We start from the raw sequence: 21,646 nt of genomic DNA, 5'->3' as shown, positions 1-21,646 counted from the left end.
TGGAGGCGGTCTCCTTTGACCACACCTTAGGGATGCTGAGGAAGGTTGTCGGAGAAGACCTTAACGAAGACCGGATGATACCGGTATGTTCCGAAGAGATGTACGAAGTCATCGCGAACTTCAGTCGGGGGCTCGGGTCGGATCGGACGGCCCGAGTTAGCACAAAGTACAAGACTGTGGACCGGAAGGTAAGGCCAGTCGCGGCACCCTTACCGGAGGGCAGCGAGTCCAGGATCAGAGGGGTTGCGTCGGACCCCAGTTTACGAGATCCGGCCTCCATAGGGCACACCTTCACGGACGGGACGCTCCGGGAGCTCAAAATCGGTGGGGGCGGGTTCCTACTGTCTGCGGAGGAAGACCGGTTTCGGAGGATGCTCGGAAGGCACGGGAAAGCCTTCGCATTCTCGCCGGAAGAAATCGGGTGCGTAGACCCGACGATCGTTGAGCCGATGGTGATATTCACGGTACCACATGTACCGTGGAATCTCAAGCCGATTCCAGTACCGAGAGCTCACATCCCGAAGTTGATGGAGCTATTGAGGCAGAAAGTCGATATGGGTATTCTCGAACCGTCGAGCGCGCCATACTCGAACCGATGGTTTACCGTACCAAAGAAAAACGGAACATTGCGCTTCATTCAGGACCTGCAGCCGGTCAACAGAGTGACCATCCGGAACGCAGGAATCGGACCGACCATAGACGAGTTCGCGGAGGCCTTCGCCGGAAGGTCGATTTACTCAGTCGGTGATCTGTACTCGGGGTACGACCAGTTCCAGCTAGCCGTGGAGAGCAGAGACATTACGACAATGCGAACTCCCCTCGGCCTAATGCGAATGTGTACCCTGCCACAAGGAGGGACCAACTCGGTGGCCCACATGGTGAATGCAATGAACAAAGTACTGAGGGATTGCATCCCGGACATCACCATGCCGTTTCTAGACGACATCCCCATCAAAGGGTGCCCGGTGGAAGAGAAGGACGAGGCACTCGGGCCGGATGGATGCCGGCGATTCGTAGCAACACACATCGACGACTGCGAGAAGGTGCTACAAAGGCTAGAGGATGCGAGGCTCACCTTCTCCGGGGAGAAATCGGCCTTCGGGCAATCAGAAATCCTGGTGGTCGGGCATCTATGTGGACCATATGGCCGGAAGCCGTCTCCGGCAAAGGTAGAAGCCATCTCCGCAATGAAGACCGACTGTAGCTCGGTTACGGAAGTTCGGAGGTTCCTGGTGGCATGCGCATTCTACCACATATGGATCCCGCATTACGCCCACGTTGCGGAGCCACTATACGGGTTGCTGAAGAAGGGGCAAAGATTCGAGTGGCGAGACGAGCACACGGGGTCGGTCCAGAAGCTGAAGGAAGCTCTTGCGGCGGCACCGGCGCTCCGGAAGGCTGTCTACGAGAAGGGTACCCCGGTATACATAACGGTGGATACGAGGCCGACCGGGATCGGATGGGTCGTCAACCAAGAAGACGAGGACGGCACCCGGTTCCCGATCCGATTCGGCGCTAAGGTCCTCAGTGAGCGACAGCGAGGGTACGCCCAGGTTAAACCCGAGCTCTGGGGTATCGTTTCGGCGGTAAAGGTGGACAAAGACTACCTGATCGGGACAGAAGTGATTATCGAGACGGATTGCTTGCCGATCCTTGGCATGGTTTCCGGATGCGCGACACCGGACCTGGCGATGCTCAGGTGGATAGCGTACATCAAGTCCCTGGACCCGGAGATACGACACATTTCCGGAAAGGACAACGCCATGGCCGACATGCTTTCGAGGGCGAGGTTTGATGACGAGGGCGGCATGGTTTCGGAGGACGAAGAAGTCGGCGTGGACTTCTTCGAGGCGGCGTACGTGACGACCGATGGGACGAGCACTCCGCACTTAACGACTTCGACGAGAGCAAGTACGACGGCGAGTGGCTCCAGATCGGTGGATTCTTGAGGACAATGACGCCGGATGCGTCATGGACGAAGGACGAGGCCAACCGGATCCGGAAGAAAGCTTACCGATTCTTTCTCCGGGACGGATACTTATGGAAGCACCCGAAGAAGAGGGACGGCGCTCCGCTCTGGGTGGTGGCAATGCAGAAAGAACAGGAGGAGCTGCTGACGGCCTACCACGACAGCCCTTAGGCCGGACACCGTGGAACCTGGGCCACGTTCGAGAAGATAAAGGGGAAGTACTGGTGGTCGGGACTGTACCGGGACGTGCATCGATTCGTGACAACTTGCGAGAGCTGTCAGATGCACTCCGTAGTCCGACACCGGGACGAACTTCACCCTACGTACCCTCCGACCATCCACTTCAAATGGATGGTAGACCTGGTAACGATGCCAATAGGAGTAGGACAGATGCGGTATCTGGTCCTGGCTCGGGAAGATCTAACGAACCAGGTGGAAGGCCGGGCCCTTCAGAACAAAACGACTGCGGCCGTATGTCGGTTCCTGCTCGAGGACGTAATATGCCGGTACGGGTGCGTCAGGAAGATCGTGGCTGATCGCGGGGAGTTGGACGCCGAGGAGGCCGAGGAGCTGTTCGACCGGTTAGGGGTCAAGCTCTCGCTTACCACTGCGTGCAATCCAGAGGCAAATGGGAAGGTGGAGCGCGGACACGGACCGATCGTCAAGGCATTAGTTCGGGCATGCGGAGGTCAATTCGGGAACTGGCCGCGGCTACTGCCTTACACGTTGTGGGCTGACCGGACTACGCACAGTTCAGTAACCGGGTTCATGCCGGCAGAGCTCATGTTTGGGCAGAAACCGATCATGCCAATCGAACGTACGGTCTCCTCATGGGCGACTGTGGACTGGAGAGACGAGATGAGCCGGGAGGAACTGTTGACGGCGCGCATACGACAGCTCGAGCGGAAACCGGAGGACATGGAGCAGGCTGCGGAAAAACTTCGGGTGGCCAGGACGAGGAACAAAGCCCGGTTCGACCGGACGCACCGGCTCCGACCGAAGAAGATCGAGGAAGGCGATTGGGTGCTAGTCTACGACAGCAGCCTCGACAACCAGCACCGAGCGACGCGGAAGTTCGCAAGAAGGTGGTTCGGGCCTTACGTGGTACAAAGCGCCAACGACAACGGGATGTACCATTTGGCGGAACTCGACGGCACGAGAGTGGCGATACCGGTAGCTGGGAAACGGTTTTTTCCGTCCCAACACAATTGGCGCATGCCGGTGGATGCGCGGTTAGGTGGGGGCGGATGTCGTGAAGAAAACCGACCACGAGCGGAATCGGTGCACCGGAGCGTAGAAACCGACTCTTCATGCACGTGCGACTTAAGTTGAACATAGGAGATCCTAGGTAGATTCGGTAGGTAGGGAGTAGAGGGGAAACGGCTCCTTCCTTGCCTATAAAAGGAGGGAGACAAGGAGGGTAGAGGGATCGCGGAGAGTCGAGGACGAAGTGCTGTCGGATTGGGCGTGAAGGCTTCTCTCTCTCTCTCTCTCTCTGGTTCGCAGACTCCATAGCTTCCTTCTGTGCAGGTTTCGGGAGGCTCGCGCTGCTCTGAGGAATGCCCGAGTGCTTCCGGCAGCACCTCCAACTTGTTCCTGTCTTCCTGTGCGTTTACGAACAGGTATCGGCATCTGTCCGCTGGCCTGTTCGGTTGTAACCGACTTCGTGTTTTGTTGTCTTCGTGTTCTTGTTGTTTGTCTTGTCAATACATACATACTTTCGTGTCTTTCTGTGTCGCTGTCCCACTCGCATCTTTGCGTCGAAGGGCCGTGTCCCTGTGAATCTACGCTCGCACGTAGTGGGTCTCTCTCTCTCTCTCTCTTACTCTTCGGTACAGGACCCCCGAGGTCCCGCCTCACTCCACGCATCCGCGAGGAATACCTCGACAACGTGGAATGGCTTCGCCCAAACTGGTGGTTGTACGACGGGTGCCTGCGTTAGCATTACCTTTAGCGCATCATATGCTTTTTCTTCCGTCGCTGTCCATTGGAAGGGAGTCCGATGAATGGCAGCATGTAACGGCGTGGCGAAGTCCGCCAAATAGCGTATCATCCGACTGTGCCAGCATATTTCTCCTAAAAAGCAGTTGAGTGATTTCGCATTTGTCAGTGTTTTCGCTTGGGTAATCACGGAGATTTTATTCGGATCGACTGCTATCCCTTCCTTGCTGACTATATGGCTGAGGAGAGCCCCGTTGGTAATGCCGAAGGCACATTTGGCGAGATTCAGGCTTAAGCGTACATTGCGGCAACGTTCCAGGCACAGTTGCAGATGCATAAAATGGTCGGTTGTTCTCCCATATATCGCAAAATATTCTAAAAAAACTTGCATGAAGGCCGGAATATATTCCCCAAAAATCTCCGTGATTTTCCGTTGAAATGTCGTCGGCGCTGTCTTTAGCCCGAACATCGTGACAACTGCAATATAGACTCTCCAGTCCATGACAAACGCCGTCTTCTTTTGGTCGTCGGGGTGCATGCGTACTTGGTTGTACCCACTGAAGCCATCTAAAAAATTGTACATATCATGCCCTGCGATGACGTCCAGTACGCTATCGGTGTAGGGTAAAGGGAATGCGTCTATAATGGTTACGACGTTTAATTTTCCATAGTCCACGCATACCCGTATTTTGCCATTTTTCTTTGGTATGACTACGATCGGGCTTAACCATGTAGCTTGTTTAACTGGCCATATGAATCCCGCCTTGAGGAGTTTGTCAATTTCTTCTTTTACGCGGGCCGCGTAGTTTGGGTTCATGTGGTATCGACGTTGCTAGACCGGTTTCGCGTCGGTTGCTAAATTGATCTTATGTTGATAGAACTTTGGATCTAACCCCTTCATGTCCTTGTGGGCCCAGGCGAACACATCTTTATACTTCTTGAGTAGTGCTATCATTGCGTCTCTTTGGTCCGGCCTTAATTCTTTTGCGATGGAGAGGAACCGGGGTTCTTACGTCGTACCTACGTTTACTTCTTCCAGGGCTGAGGCGGTAACTCGCCGTTAAATTTTCATTTCCCTCTCAAACGATGCCCGTGCTTTGCTTAGTTCTAATATTGAGTCTGGGTTTGGTTCGTAAGCCTCGTTGTGCAGTGTAGTGGGCGTGGCATATTTCATCACGGTTTCGATGACTTCGATTTCGAACAGCGGAATAATCCGAGGGTGCTTGTCTAGGTATGCCTCTAATTCTATATAATCCACCCCAGCTAGCATATTTATATCCTCCGCGTACAAGGGTGTTATGCCCTTGGGTTGTGTCGCCATTTCCTCTGTTGGTACGCGGACCTTGATGCGTCTGCGTCGAAAGTTGATACACTTGTGTTGCCAGATCTGCTTGATATTTGTTGAACGAAGCCATGGTTTTCCCAACAACATAGGATACGCCCCTGGGGCGTCAAGGGCGAGGACTACCGCCGAGATGTCGAAGCGATGTCCTCCCACAATAATGCCTACCTTGTGTATCAACCCTAATGGTCTCACTGACCGGGTATCTGCCATGCGGAGCCAGAATAGGCAAGCTTCCCATTCTGAAATTCCCAATTGTTCGCATGTCTTCGCGCTAATTACATTAACGCCCGAGCCTCCATCGATTACGCATATTGGGATTTCTTGACCGTGTAATATCAACTTAATAGCCGGGTTGTGGTGATGCACTACTGTCAGTTTGTTGCTAATGTTCGTAAAATTCACGGCGACACTTACCCCAGGTTTTCCCGTCACTCGCTCTTCCACGGCCTGGCGAAATCATGGGACTAGTTGCAGCAGCTTCTCCATGGTTAACGTTATCTCGCAGCCTGTCAGTGCTTGCCATATGGGGTCTGGGGATGGTCCCTCGTCCTCCAATAGGTCCACCATGTTTGCGAACTCCTTCCGCATGCACTCCTTATTTGTCGCGTTTGCTTTTTCAACCCATTTCTGGGTTGTCCGCCATATCTCATCTTGTGCGGCCCAATCATCAATTTTTGTTTGTTGACGTGTCGTGACTTGCTATACCTCCGTCGTACTCGTATTGACAGCGGGCCCCTTGCCCTTGCGTACTGGGCATTGTGTGGCATAATGTCCGGGTTGTTGACAAACAAAACAATGGATGCTAGATTCACCCTTCTCGGTCCCTGGTGGTGTGTGTCGATCCCCAGGTGTGACTTGCTCCTCCCGGTCCTTATTCGTTCGTCGGAGCGTACGCAGTGGTTGTTGTTGGTCCCGGCATGGTTCCTGGTGCCAGTCATCGTCCGAACTTTCGTCATACTGTCGTTGGTCCCAATATTGCCGATGCTTTCCACAAGGTCCATTGAAGCCGCCATGTTTGTTTGTCAGACGGTAATTCTCATAGCATCGGCGCCCTTTAGTATTTTTGGGGTGGCCACGATAGTCTTCATCCTCCGGTGATTCCGGTGATTCCGGTAGTGCCGGTCATCGCGTGGATTGCGATCCATATACTGTGGTCGGTCTTGCTGCCGTCGTTGTTCATTACGGCGTGGGGGACATTGTGTGTCCACGCTGCGTACTGTGGGCGTGGCTCTGTTCAACATATTGTACTCGCACTGCTCAACTGTGTGAGCTTTCGAGTGACAGATTGGACAGTGGATTCGCATGTTGCATTCAACTACGGAATGCCCAAAATTCAAGCAAATCGTGCACTAGATTGCTTGACGAAAATGTTGTTCCTCATCCTGAGGTAACGCTTGTCGTAATGAGGACATGGAAAATATTTCCTCTTCTTCATCCAGCTTGAGCTGTAGCGCTCTTTCTATGACCATATCGGTCGTTTCCCCTTTCACGATATTGTTGTTGAACGTTGTTCGTATGGGTCGGCGTAATGCTGCCAGAAATGTCTCCCTAGCCTCGTCCTCCATCGGGCACCGTTCTAATTTCCGCCGTAGATTTTGGAAACGTAAGCTGAAATCCGCGACCGTCTCGGTCGGCAACTGCTTAATTGTGTAGAACTGCCCGAGGATTTCGCGTTGCGGCACCCTCCGATGAAAAAACCGCAGAAAGGCTAACTGTAGCTGGTCTAAGGTCGTGATTGCTAGCAGATCCATCTGCGAATGCCAAAACGTCGCTCTCCCATCCAAGGTTAATTCGAACTCCGTCATTTTGGACTGGTGCGCTACTGCCTCGGAAAGGCTTTGCGCCATGTGGTTTGCATTCCAGACATTGAGGAACAGGCGGATGTAGGTTGCAGCGTCGGTTTCGTCGTTGAAGCGGGGATAGGCAAAGGCCATGCTGGGTGCTACGACGGGTAGGGAAAGACCGCAGCGCTTTTGTGGTGAGCACGCTGTCGTGAAGAAAACCGCCCACAAGGGGAATCGGAGGAACAAGGCGTGGGGAAACGGCTCTACACGCACACGCGCGCCAAGAAGTACCTAAGGACGAAGTAGGTACATACGAGGATCCTAGGTGGGTAGATTCGGTTGGTGTGCAGTTAATGCCAAACGGCCTCTGGACGGGATATAAAAAGGAAGAGGAAGAATAGAAGTGGGGGATCTCGCGCGGAGAGGACGAAGTGCTGCCGAACCGATTTCGAAGCTCCTCTCTCACTCCTGCTTTCTCTGTCTTCTGCTCCATCGCGTACCTGTGCAGGTTTCGAGGAGGCTTGCGCTGTTCCGTGGAACGCCCCGAGTGCGTCCTGCAGCACCTCCGACCTGTTTCCCCCTTTCTGTGCGTCGCGTCATACAGGGGTCGGCATCTGATCGCCGCCCTGTTCGTTTTCGTTAGTATCTATTCCGTGCCCCATCGTGGGTTGTAATACTTTAGTCTGTTATTTTCTTGCATTCATAAGTACATATCTTTCGTTGTTGCGTCCGTCTGCGTCGGCGTTTATTTGTGATCTCTGTTTGTTGGGCCGTGTCCCCGTGCAATCTACGGTTCTGTGTAATCGGTTCTCTCTCTCTCTCTCTTGCTCTTCGGTCCAAGACCCCCGTGGTCCCTCCTCCTTTCTGCACGCAAGGGCGTAGCAACCCCGACATCTTGGTGAACCCGACGTGAAAGAGGCGGCAGAAGAGCAGGAAATGAGGGGGTCGGATCTCGCAGAGGCCATGGCTTCGGCCGTGGATCGGATTGTAAACGCGCGCGAGAGCACCGGTGCCCTCGACAGAGCTATTGAGGCGGTCGTCGGCACGATCGGCCGGTTCGATGGGAAGGATGCCACGAAGTATTTGGCGTCCTACGGTGCAGAGATGCTGATGCGGGACATTCCGGAAGAAAGGCGTCTTGCCGGATTTCCCCGAGTAGCGATGCCGAGCATCCATGCGGAGGTGCTCGAGGTGCGGACGGAGAGCCGTACCTGGGAGGAGTTCGAAGGTCGGCTCCTAGAGAAATACGGGCTGGACGACGCGCTCCGGCTTTCGAAGCGAAGGTTCATGGAATGGGTGGAGTCCCCGGGGAAGGGAAGAAACGCGTCGGCGCTCCTCCGGGAGTTCGAGGAAAACTTTGCGCGCCTTTCGGCGCTTGACCGAACCATCCTGGACACGAGCCGGGTCTTGCTGTTTGTCAAGTCGGTCGACGAGCGGGATCGGGAGCAAGTGGGCTTCTTGCTGGAAACCGAAGACGGGCTCACTACCGACTGGGCGGCTGTCAGGAAGGTCTGTGGCCGTTTCGACAAACGGCGAGAATGGGCGGATAACGGGGCGGCCGGGTCGGGCTCGGTCGCAGCAAGGAAGCTCGAACCAGCGCCACAGGTGCGCAAGGAAGAGACCCGGGAGTGGTTGGAAACCGGTTCGGCTTCGACCGGCGTAGTTAGAGGCTCAACCGGAGGAGAGGCGCTGGAGGAATTGACGAAGGCGATAAAGGACCTCCAAATCGCGCAGGCCCGAAGGGAAGGAGGCGAACCGGCTCGTGACCGACGGCCGGCGGCAGGAAACAGGTGCATGTGGTGCGATGAGGTCGGCCACATTCGGAAGGACTGCGGCGACTTCGCGGAGGCGCTGAGGAACAAGGTGGTGTACCTGTGGGAAGGACGGGTGCATGCCAGCGACACCCGAAGGGCCCTGAGCCGAAACGACGGAAAAGGCGGTATGAAAAGGGTGATGGAAGAGGCGGCGGCCCGACACGCGGAAACCGTCCACTACTCGGCGTCGGCCGGCATTCGAGTTGGGGGCGGCGAGGCCCGGAGGGAAAGCAAAGCCGGATTCTGGCCGACGGTGCTGGAAGGCCTTGCCGATACGAGGATGAAGAGGGAGGAATCGGACCGTGCGGAGAAACGGGTACGGGAGATGACCGGGTGGAGCGACCCGGTCGAGGAAAGGACGGGCTTCGTGGAAGCTGCTTGCCAGAACTACGAGGCTCTGGTAGAAGAGAAGCGGGTGGGGAGACCCGGGACGACCGGGCCCTCACAACGATACGAGACCCGGTCCGGGCCACGACGGGATGAAGCCGGCGGGGCCGGTACGCAAGATAAACCCCAGAAGGGCGGGTACCGTCTGGGGACGGAGATAGAAAGGACCACGGACTTACGAAAGGTCCTGGAGGAACGGATCCTCGACAGCAAGGTGGAGCTGTCGTTACGGGAGGTGCTGGGAATCGCCAAGAAGGAGTTCCACGACTCCATCGTGGACTTGGTGAAACGGAAGAGGCTGTCGACGGAGACAGAACCGGAAAGACCGGTGGAAGTGCGGACGACGCACCTAGACGACATGGCGCTGGGAGACGAGTGGGCGGAAAGCCACTATTCGAGACCACACTGGGCCCGAGCAACCACGGAAACCCCGGTGAAGATCGGCGATGTCCGGGAACCGGTGATAGCTTTGGTGGACCACGGATCGGAGATCAATTTGATGTCCATGGACTTCTATAAGAAGGGCAAATGGCCGATCAACACCAAGCACGGGTGGAAAATAAGGGCAGCAACGCGCGCCACCGAGGAACTGCACGGGGCCTGTCCGAATGTGCGGGTCAAGATTGGCGACGACGAGATTGACCAGCACTTCTTCGTGCAGGAGACGTCTTCGCATCCGGTCATTCTGGGAGAACCGTACATTACGGCGGCGCGGATGGAGACCAAAGTGCTGGACAATGGTTCGGCCTACGCGAGGGTCAAAAGCCAAGACGGGCGCCATTCGGTCCAGTTTCTGACGGTAAGACCGAACCACGAACGTAACCGCGATTCCCTCGGTTCCGAAAACCGAGAGGATTTTTAGAGAGGACTGCCAAGGCGTGGGGCCGCGACAGTCCGGACACCCCGGGAAAACCCCACACCTGTACGATAAAACCGAAGAAACCTTGTACCATAGGTAGGGAATTTTTGTTCTCCGACAGCGGAGCGTGTACGATAGTCGGCATCGGCGGCCGGGAGAAGAGAAAGGCGGAGGGGAGACTTCGAGCGTGCGGAGTTCTCGGCCCTGACGAGGAAATCAACGGAGCCGTGGAGGCGGTCTCATTCGACGACACCTTGGGAATGCTGGGAAAGGTAGTCGAAGAAGGCCTTAACGAAGACCGGACGATACCGGTGTGTTCCGAGGAGATGTACGAAGCCATCGCGGACTTCGGTCGAGGGCTCGAGTCAGTTCGGACGGCCCACGTAAGCACCAAGTACAAGACTGTGGACCGGAAGGTAAGGCCAGTCGCGGCACCCTTACCGGAGGACAGCGCGTCGAGAATCAAAGGGGTTGCATCGGACCCTAGTCTACGAGATCCGGCCTGCATAGGACACACCTTCACCGACGAGACGCTCCGAGAGCTCAAAATCGGTGGGGGCGGGTTCCTACTGCCGGCGGAGGAAGACCGGTTTCAGAGAATGCTCGGAAGGCACGGGAAAGCCTTCGCATTCTCGCCGGAGGAAATCGGGTGCGTTGACCCGACGATCGTGGAGCCGATGGTGATATTCACGGTACCGCATGTACCATGGAATCTCAAGCCAATCCCGGTTCCGAGAGCTCACATCCCGAAGTTGATGGAGCTGCTGAGGCAGAAAGTTGATATGGGAATTCTCGAGCCGTCGAGCGCCCCGTATTCGAATCGATGGTTTACCGTACCGAAGAAAAACGGTTCGTTGCGCTTCATCCAGGACCTGCAGCCGGTCAATCGAGTGACGATTCGGAACGCAGGGATCGGACCGACCATAGACGAGTTCGCGGAGGCCTTCGCCGGAAGGTCAATTTACTCGGTCGGGGATCTATACTCAGGGTACGACCAGTTCCAGCTAGCCGTGGAGAGCAGAGACATTACGACGATGCGAACTCCCCTCGGCCTAGTTCGGATGTGTACACTGCCGCAAGGAGGGACCAACTCGGTGGCCCACATGGTGAATGCGATGAACAAGGTTCTGAGGGACTGTATCCCGGACATCACCATGCCGTTTCTGGACGACATCCCGATCAAGGGATGCCCGGTGGAAGAAAAGGACGAGACGATCGGCCCGGACGGATGCCGGCGATTCGTGGTAACGCACATCGACGACTGCGAGAAGGTGCTGCAAAGGTTAGAGGATGCGAGACTCACCTTCTCCGGGGAGAAGTCGGCCTTCGGGCAGTCAGAAATCATGGTGGTCGGACACCTGTGCGGACCATATGGCCGGAAGTCGTCTCCGGCAAAGATAGAAGCCATCTCCGCGATGAAGCCCGACTGCAGCTCGGTCACGGAAGTACGGAGATTTCTGGGGGCATGCGCGTTCTACCACATATGGATCCCGCATTACGCACACGTCGCGGAGCCACTGTACGGGTTGCTGAAAAAGGGGCGAAGGTTCGAATGGCTAGGCGAGCACGCGGAATCGGGCCGGAAGCTGAAAGAAGCTCTTGCAGCGGCACCGGCACTTCGGAAGGCGGTATACGGGAAGGGTACCCCGGTATTCATAACGGTGGATACCAGTCCGACCGGGATCGGATGGGTCGTGAACCAGGAAGACGAGGACGGCAATCGGTTTCCGATCCGATTCGGCGCGAAAGTCCTCAGTGAACGGCAGCGAGGATACGCCCAGGTTAAACGCGAACTCTGGGGTATTGTTTCGGCGGTTAAGGCCGACAAAGACTACCTGATAGGGACAGAAGTGATCATCGAGACGGATTGCCTGCCGATTCTCGGTATGGTTTCCGGATGCGCGACTCCGGACCTGGCGATGCTCAGGTGGATAGCGTACATCAAGTCCCTGGACCCGGAAATACGACACATTTCCGGGAAAGACAACGCCATGGCCGACATGCTTTCGAGAGCGAGGTTCGACGACGAGGGCGGCATGGTTTCGGAAGACGAAGAAGTCGGCGTGGATTTCTTCGAGGCGGCATACATGACGACCGACGGGATGAGCACTCCGGCGCTTAACGAGTTCGACGCGAGCAAGTACGACGGGGAGTGGCTGCAGATCGGCGGGTTTTTGAAGACAATGACGCCTGATGCGTCATGGACGAAGGACGAGGCCAACCGGATCCGGAAGAAAGCATATCGATTCCTTCTCCGAGATGGGCATTTGTGGAAGCACCCGAAGAAGAAGAACGGCGTCCCGCTCCGGGTGGTGGCGATGAAGGAAGAACAGGAGGAGCTACTGGCGGCCTACCACGGCAGCCCTTGGGCTGGACACCGTGGAACGTGGGCGACATTTGAGAAGCTGAAGGGGAAGTACTGGTGGCCGGGATTGTACCGGGACGTGCATCAGTTCGTGTCAACTTGCGAGAGTTGTCAGATGCACTCGATAGTCCGACACCGGGACGGGCTTCGCCCTACGTACCCTCCGACTATCCACTTCAAATGGATGGTAGATCTAGTGACGATGCCGATGGGGGTAGGACAGATGCGGTATCTGGTCCTAGCGCGGGAAGACCTGACGAACCAGGTGGAAGGCCGAGCCCTTCAGAATAAGACGACCGCGGCCGTGTGTCGGTTCCTGATCGAGGACGTGATATGCCGGTACGGGTGCGTCGGGAAGATCGTGGCTGACCGAGGGGAGTTGGACACCGAGGAAGCCGCGGAGCTGTTTGATCGGCTGGGAGTCAAACTCTCGCTCACCAGTGCGTACAACCCGGAGGCGAATGGAAAGGTGGAGCGCGGACACGGGCCGATCGTTAAAGCGCTGGTTCGGGCATGCGGGGGCCAAATCGGTAACTGGCCGCGACTTCTACCTTATGCTTTGTGGGCCGACCGGACTACGCACAGTTCGGTAACCGGGTACATGCCGACGGAGCTCATGTTCGGCCAGAAGCCGATCATGCCAATGGAACGGATGATCCCCTCATGGGCAACGGTCGATTGGAGGGACGAGATGAGCCGGGAGGAGTTGTTGGCCGCGCGTATACGACAACTCGAGCGGAGACCGGAAGACGTGGAATTGGCTACGGAGAGGCTCCGGGTGGCGAGGGCAAAGAACAAAGCCAGGTTCGACCGAACGCACCGGCTCCGACCGAAGAAAATCGAAGAAGGTGACTGGGTGCTCGTCTACGACAGCAGCCTCGACAACCAGCACCGAGCCGCACGGAAGTTCGCACGTAGGTGGTTCGGGCCTTACATGGTACGGAGCGCCAACGACAATGGGACGTATCATCTGGCGGAACTCGACGGTACGAGAATAGCGATACCCGTGGCCGGGAAGAGGATCAAAGCTTTCAAGAAGCGGCACGACGACGAACCCGACCCGATTCTCCTGGACAGCAGCGACGACCGATCCGAGGCCGAGGAAGGGCCGGCAGGCGAAGAGTAAAGGCGGGCCGGTTTTCTCCGTGCCAACTTAATTTGGCGCATGCCGGTGGATGCGCGGTTAGGTGGGGGCGGATGTCGTGAAGAAAACCGCCCACAAGGGGAATCGGAGGAACAAGGCGTGGGGAAACGGCTCTACACGCACACGCGCGCCAAGAAGTACCTAAGGACGAAGTAGGTACATACGAGGATCCTAGGTGGGTAGATTCGGTTGGTGTGCAGTTAATGCCAAACGGCCTCTGGACGGGATATAAAAAGGAAGAGGAAGAATAGAAGTGGGGGATCTCGCGCGGAGAGGACGAAGTGCTGCCGAACCGATTTCGAAGCTCCTCTCTCACTCCTGCTTTCTCTGTCTTCTGCTCCATCGCGTACCTGTGCAGGTTTCGAGGAGGCTTGCGCTGTTCCGTGGAACGCCCCGAGTGCGTCCTGCAGCACCTCCGACCTGTTTCCCCCTTTCTGTGCGTCGCGTCATACAGGGGTCGGCATCTGATCGCCGCCCTGTTCGTTTTCGTTAGTATCTATTCCGTGCCCCACCGTGGGTTGTAATACTTTAGTCTGTTATTTTCTTGCATTCATAAGTACATATCTTTCGTTGTTGCGTCCGTCTGCGTCGGCGTTTATTTGTGATCTCTGTTTGTTGGGCCGTGTCCCCGTGCAATCTTCGGTTCTGTGTAATCGGTTCTCTCTCTCTCTCTCTTGCTCTTCGGTCCAAGACCCCCGTGGTCCCTCCTCCTTTCTGCACGCAAGGGCGTAGCAACCCCGACAACGCTTCCCGCGTATTGTCGAGGTATTTGGAGAGCGAGAAATCGTCCTTGTGGTCCCGACAGGTAGTACTAAGGTCACTGAGGCAAGGCTTTTTCCGTGCGCGTTCCTCTACTTGGCGTGTGATGGACCTTGTGATTGGCCGGTCTTGTCGTGTTGGTTCTCTGGGGCGTTTGCGGCTAAACATCCATTCGTCGTTGTTCATCTATGAGAAGACACAGATCACCAAGCATGCCAAAAGTGTTACCGATTAGGAACACGGTCTATGGTCAGTCCTTCGACCTAGACCTCAAAGTGACTGTGTGACAACGAATGGTAGCGTATGTGCGTAATACTTAGTGGGATACCTCCCGTAACCTAGCATCATATAAGGGAGATGGCTACAACCGAGCTCCTTAGACAGTGGGCTAGCGTGCACACTATTACTCACGCTTACGCTCTTAAGGATTACAGACACACAATAGGTTAACCACAGATACGCAAAGATATTAGAGAAGATGGAACTCTATTAAGATACGCCTTTTCCATTCAACATTATACGCTACCTCTATCAGAGGTTTTTCTGCCCTTTATATACGCAGGGTCTTTTAGCCATTCACGCTTCCTGCGTGAACCGTTACATGCGTTACAATATTATTCTTTTCCCTATTACAACGCTCTTGTCCGTCGGTTACTATTCCGGCGGACAACAACATTCCCCAAGAGAGAGTAGTTGTTGTAGTGAGTTAAGGAAGAGAGAGGGTGACCTTATATAAAGCACCCTTCTCCTACTTCATACTAAGTCGGTTGTGACTCCTTGTAATGCTACATTTTGTATCTCATATTCTCCTTGTGAATATACACTTTCTTCTTGAGTATTCTATTTTCCATTCTATCTAATCTATCTTGTGTTTTCTCTTCTCTTCCCTCTTTCCTCTCACACATACACATAACATGTTGGGAAACAGGTCCCTCCGGATGGGAAGAGAGAAGAGTCGAGTTGATGAGGAACTCGGCCGAGGCTGAAACCGAAATCGTGTAGATAGCCAATTTGGGAGACTATATTTGTAAATAGTCGAAATAAGCCTCCGTGGGCTATACTTGTAAATAGTCCGAAAGTTGTACTAGTATATAAACATCTCGGGCAATCATTATATGTGTATCATTATGGTGAGATAGTTAGAACGGGGTGGTTGGCTTCGTAACTGAGAGAACGTGTGAGAGAGGGAGAGTGTGACTAAGTGGAACTCAATAGCCGTCTATTGACGAAGAAGAACTCAAGGTCGGTTCCTCTGAGTTTCTTGTTGTACCCCCCTCATCATCATAGTGATCTGTTTCGGAGCAACTAGACTCCGCATCGTTTTTCCCAACTCGGGTTTCCATGGTAAAATCTGTGTATTCTCTGTTTTTAGTTATTTTGTTTTTCGGTTTTCCGTTTGAGCGTTACTTCTTGCACACGAATATACGAATGGTAACCGGTTGTGGCCGATCATGAGCGCAACAAGTGGTATCAGAGTGATGGAAGACTCGTTCGGCGACATGTTTAAGCTAACCGCTCCAATTACTCAGTGTGGAAGTCAAAGATGAAAGACATGCTCATGTGCAAAGATCTTCGGTTTTCCGTTTGAGCGTTACTTCTTGCACACGAATATACGAATGGTAACCGGTTGTGGCCGATCATGAGCGCAACAAGTGGTATCAGAGTGATGGAAGACTCGTTCGGCGACATGTTTAAGCTAACCGGCTCCAATTACTCAGTGTGGAAGTCAAAGATGAAAGACATGCTCATGTGCAAAGATCTCCACGGTTGCCAGTGCAATTCAGAGATAAAAGACCAGACAAGATCGATTCAGTGACTTGGGAAGTGTTGCATCTGAAGGCGGCCGCATATGTAAGGTGTTTTATAGACATGACTCTATACAACAATTTTGGTGAAGAAACAGAAGTCGACATCCTCTAGAAGAAGATTGATGTGATGTTCGAAAACAAGAATGTCGTGAACAGAGTCTCAGTATTTCGGAAAATCATGAGACTTCGGTATCAAGATGGCTCCAGCATGGCGGAGCACATCAATGCCTTCCAAGGACTAATGAATCAAACCACCTCTCTAGAAGTACCTCGGGTCGATGAGGTATTAGCACTATTGCTGTTGGGATCCCTTCCGGACAGTTGGGAAACGCTAGTTGTCACATTGGGCAACGCGGGACCGGAAGGGAAACACCTAGCAAGTGAAGTCGAGCTTGTTGAACTAAGAAGCTTGCCAGAAGTACCGAGAATCCAATACGGACCAAAAGGCCTTAGTCACGGAAGGTGACATGATTCGGGGAAGAGGCCGAAATCGAAGTTCCCAGAACCAAGATAAGTCGGGGACCAGGTCGAAGTCGAGAGGGAGGCCCACAAGCTTCTATTGTGGGAAGCTGGGGCACTTCCAGAAGAACTGCCGACATTTCCGAAAGGAAAAAGGCGGAGCCGAAGGTGTGCAGTCAAAAAGGATTTCGGAAATCAAGAACACCCCGGCGATCTCGACAAGTGAAGAGGAGTTGATGCTCATTAGTGAGCAAAATGAAGCAAACCTTGTTGGCGATGAATCGGCATGGGTGGTCGATTCAGGTGCATCGTTTCACCTATCTCCCGACCGGAAATGTTTCTCATCTTATAGAGCTGGAGATCTCGGATCTGTAAAGATGGGAAATGAAGGAGCATGCCGAATCTTCGGCATTGGAGACATGTGTTTGGTGACGTCAACTGGCTGCAAACTTGTGTTGAGAAAAGTTCTACACATTCCGAAGGTTCGATTGAACCTGATATCAGTCGGTCAGCTAGATGATGAAGGTTACATGGGTAGCATCCGGAACGGTGTCATGAAGTTCTGCAAGGGGAGCCTGATCGTGGCCCGGGCACGGAAAACCAACACACTATGTAATGCATGCTCGATTATATTACGGGGAAGCAAATGTGACAGCCGACACTGTCGGAGAACTGTGGCACAAGAGGTTGTGCCATATGACCCAAAAGGGATGCAGAAGCTTACCAAGGACAAGCTTACCAAGGACAACCTCATTCCGGCGATGAAAGACGTGCATCTTGAGAAGTAAACCGATTGCTTGGCCGGCAAGCAAAACCAAACCTCTTTCCGGACAAGACCATCGTCGAGACGGAATGCACCATTGGAACTTGTGCATACTGATGTATGCCAAGTGGACACGAAGTCACATTCCGGATCGCAATACTTCTTGACGTTCATTGATGACCACAGTCAGAAATTATGGGTCTCATCACCGAAGACAAAGGATCAGGTATTTGTCAGGAACTACACGCTCCCGATGAACAACGCTCGGCCACAACCAAGCTTAGAATCAAACACAGGAAACGGGAATGAATGCACGACACAATAGAGAGAAGAGTACACAGGATGTTTACGTGGAAAACCCAAACACAGGAAAAAACCACGGCAGTCCACTGACTGCTAACTATCACTATGTAACAATATACAATAGATGAACATAGAGGCAACAACCTCTTGTTCACTGTCTTCGCCACAGGCGGCGGTTACAAAAGAGATACGAACTCTTCATCTCTTTCTCTCTCTCTCTCTCTCTCTCTCTCTCTCTCTCTCTCTCTCTGTACACTGTTGCGCTCTAATCTTGCGCCAACAAGAATGACAACAACTACTACAACAACATACTCTAAGTTTGCCCTAAGTCATATTTATACTAATATGACTTTTCGGCTATTTACAAATATAGCCACGATGGACTCTCAAAAAACATATTTACGAATATGTCCCTTCATCCGGTGAGCACTTCTCACCGGGCCTTCACCATCCAACTCTTGCCGGGTGCTCGTCATCCGGTTCTCACCGGGTCTTCCGTAGCCGGGTACTCGTCATCCAGATTCGGCCTTGACCTATCGGACTCGGCCAAGTTTGCTCACCAGTACTGTTCTTCTCACTTCCCATTCGGAGGGACCTGTTTCCTAACAAACTCCCCCTTCACTCCAGCATGGGATGTCTTACTAGTCTGATCCGCTTCTGGCATGCATCCAGCTTGTCGGGTATCAGTACTTTGGTCAGCATATCTGACCCGTTCTCGGCCGTGTGGATCTTCGTCAGCGCGAACTCCTGGTCATCTACTCTTTCCCGGATCCAGTGATACCTTCACTGGATATGCTTCATCTAGGAATGGTAGGCCGCATTCTTAGCAAAGTGGATGGCACTTTGACTGTCGCAATAGAGCCGGTATTTATCTTGCCGGATACCGAGCTCTCCGATTAAGTCCTTCATCCATAATATTTCCTTGCCAGCTTCCACAGCCGCCATGTACTCCGCCTCCGTGGTTGACAACGCAACCGTCTTCTGCAGCCTTGACTACCACGAAACAACTCCCCCTGCATATGTCATTACATACCTGGATGTAGACCGGCTGGTATCCACATTAGCCGACATGTCCGAATCGGTAAAACCGTCAAGTTGAGGTTTTCCGGAGCCGAATCAGAGACACATATTTGAAGTGCCCTTCAAGTACCGGAGTATCCATTTGACTGCGTTCCAGTGCTCCTTGCCAAATTTGCTCATAAAACGGCTCACCACTCCGACTGCGTATCCTATATCCGGTCGAGTACACACCATTGCGTACATTAAGCTCCCGACAACAGAGGCATATGGAACCTTCATCATATCCGCCTTCTCTGCTTTCGTCTTCGGGCTTTGCTTACCGGATAAGTTGCAGTTTGCCGGGAGTATCGATCCGACCGGTTTCGCTTCTAACATGTTGAACCGCTGAAGAACCTCTGTCACGTATTTCTCTTGTGACTGTTGCCCGCCGGAATAGTAACTGACGGCCAAAAGCGTAGGAATAAGAAACTATATAAGAGCATAACGCATGTAACGGTTCACGCAGGAAGCGTGAACGGCTAATTAGACCCTGTATATATAAAGGGCAAAAAACATCTTATGGAAGTGCGTGTAATTTTTGGAAATGTAAAGAACGCTTGATAATAGAATTCTATCTTCTCTGAGTTTCTGTGTATAGGTGCGGCTTATTCAGTGTCGGTGTCTCGGATACTTAAGCATAGTAGTACGTAAGTGTAACCTGTGATAGGGATTCGGTTGTAGCCATCTTCCCTTATACGCGGAGGAATTACAGAGGTTCTCCCCTTACGCATTACGCTTAAACCCTATTCGTTGTTCCACACCCACCTTGGGGTCTAGGTCGAAGGACTGACCACGGACCGTGTTCCTAAACGGCAATAGTGACAACCACAGTTGCTTCGTTGGCCGGTTCCGGATGATATGCATCCCCAACATCTGTCCTGCCGGACCCAAGTCTTTCATCGCGAAAGTTCAGTTGAGAGCCTTCTTCAGCATCCGTATTCTGGCTTGGTTCCATCCGATGATCAACATGTCGTCCACGTCCAAAAGGAGTATCAGGAAGTCGCCTCCTTCGAACTTCTTCACAAACATGCAATGATCGGCCTGCGCCTTGTGGTACCCTTGATCAGTCATGAAGGACTCGAACTTCCGGTACCATTGTCGGGGAGCCTGCTTCAGTCCGTACATGCTCATCTTCAACCGGCAAACCAGGTGCTCCTTCCCTTTCTCCACGAATCCTTCCGGTTGCTGCATGTAGATCTCCGCCTTCGAGGTCACCGTGAAGGAATATCGTCTTCACGTCCAGCTGCTCTACTTCGAGGTCCATGCTTGCCGCTATACTCAGCACCGTCCGGATGGAGGTCATCTTTACTACCGGGGCAAATATCTCGTCGAAGTCCACGCCCTTCTTCTGCTGGAACCCCTTCACCACGATCCTGGCTTTGTATCTCGGGGGGTTGCCGGCATCTCCCGATTTCAACTTGTACACCCACTTGTTTCGGAGTGCCCGCTTTCCTTTCGACAACTCCACCAATTCATACGTATGGTTCTCATGCAGGGAATCCATCTCATCCTGCATGGCACTTAACCATTTGCGGCTATGGGCGTCACTTTTAGCTTCCTCGAAGCTTTCTGGCTCCCCCTCATCGGTTAGCAGCACATGCTCTGCATCCGGAAATATCCGGGGGGGGCCTTCTCTCTCTAAGAGGATATCTCCGTCTTTGGGCTTCAGTAACTAGCTCCTCCATTTGGTCTTCATCCGAATCCGATTTGCGGTCTTGGCCGGTTCCGGTTTTAGCTTCCTCTACTTCTTGTTCTGCCGGTTCGGTATCCTCACCGTAACAGGCTGGTTCCTCGAGTGCTAACCGGTCTCTTGCCGGTTGGGTCTGCTCATCGTAGAATCAATCCTTACCGGTCGACTCGGAGTTCATTTTCTTCTTCTCCAACTCCCAGTCGGTGAGCGTCTTGTCCTCCATTAAGATAATATCTCGACTCCGGAATACCTTATTGTCGACCAGGTCCCAGACTCGGTAGCCGAACTCATCGTCGCCGTAACCGAGCAATATGCATGGCCGGGTCTTCGGATCTAGTTTTCCTCTCCGGTCCTTAGCTACATGCACATACGCAATACACCCGAATACCTTCAGATGCCGGTACGATACTTCCTTACCGGTCCAGACTCTCTATGGCATGTCTCCGTCCAAGGGTATTGAGGGTGATCTGTTTATCACATATGTCATCGTCGACAGTGCCTCAGCCAAAAACTTCTTGGGTAGTTTTGCATGCGCTAGCATACTCCGGACCCTCTCCATTATGGTCCGGTTCATCCTCTCGGCCAACCCATTTAGTTCCGGTGTCTTTGGCACGGTAAATTCGAGTCGGATTCCCTTCGAGCAACAATACTCCTCGAATTGCCCCCGGTATTCACCTCCGTTATCTGCTCGAACCGCCTTCAGCTTCCGACCGGTTTCTCTTTCCACTCTCGCGTGGAGCTCTTTGAAGACGGATAACACCTGATCCTTGGTCTTCAACGGTGTGGCCCACAGCTTCCGGCTATGGTCATCTATGAACGTCACGAAGTACTCTTCGTGTCCACTTAACATACATCAGTATGCACCAACTCCAGTGGTGCATTACGTCTCATCGGTGACCTCGATCGGAAGGAGTTCTGGTTTTGTTTCCCGGCCAAACAATCAGTGCACTTCTCCAAGTGCACGTTCTTCACTCGAATGAGGTTGTCTTCTGCAAGCCTCTTCATCCCCTTCTCGCTCATGTGACACAGCCTCTTGTGCCACAGCTCACCGGCAGTGTTGGATGCCACGTTCACTTCTTCCGGGCATAACCGGGCATTCATCAGGTACAATGTGTTGACCTTCCGGGCCGGAGCCACAATCAGGCTCCCTCTGCTGAACTTCATAACACCGTTCCGGATGCTACCCGTGTAGCCTTC

Source organism: Azolla caroliniana, unplaced genomic scaffold (genome assembly GCF_043228905.1).
Source record: "Azolla caroliniana isolate FFs.n. ecotype wild unplaced genomic scaffold, voAzoCaro1.0.p SCAF_6, whole genome shotgun sequence".
Taxonomy (NCBI): Eukaryota; Viridiplantae; Streptophyta; class Polypodiopsida; order Salviniales; family Salviniaceae; genus Azolla; species Azolla caroliniana.
The sequence above is the reverse complement of the archived record's forward strand: the minus strand, read 5'-3'. Positions refer to the sequence as shown.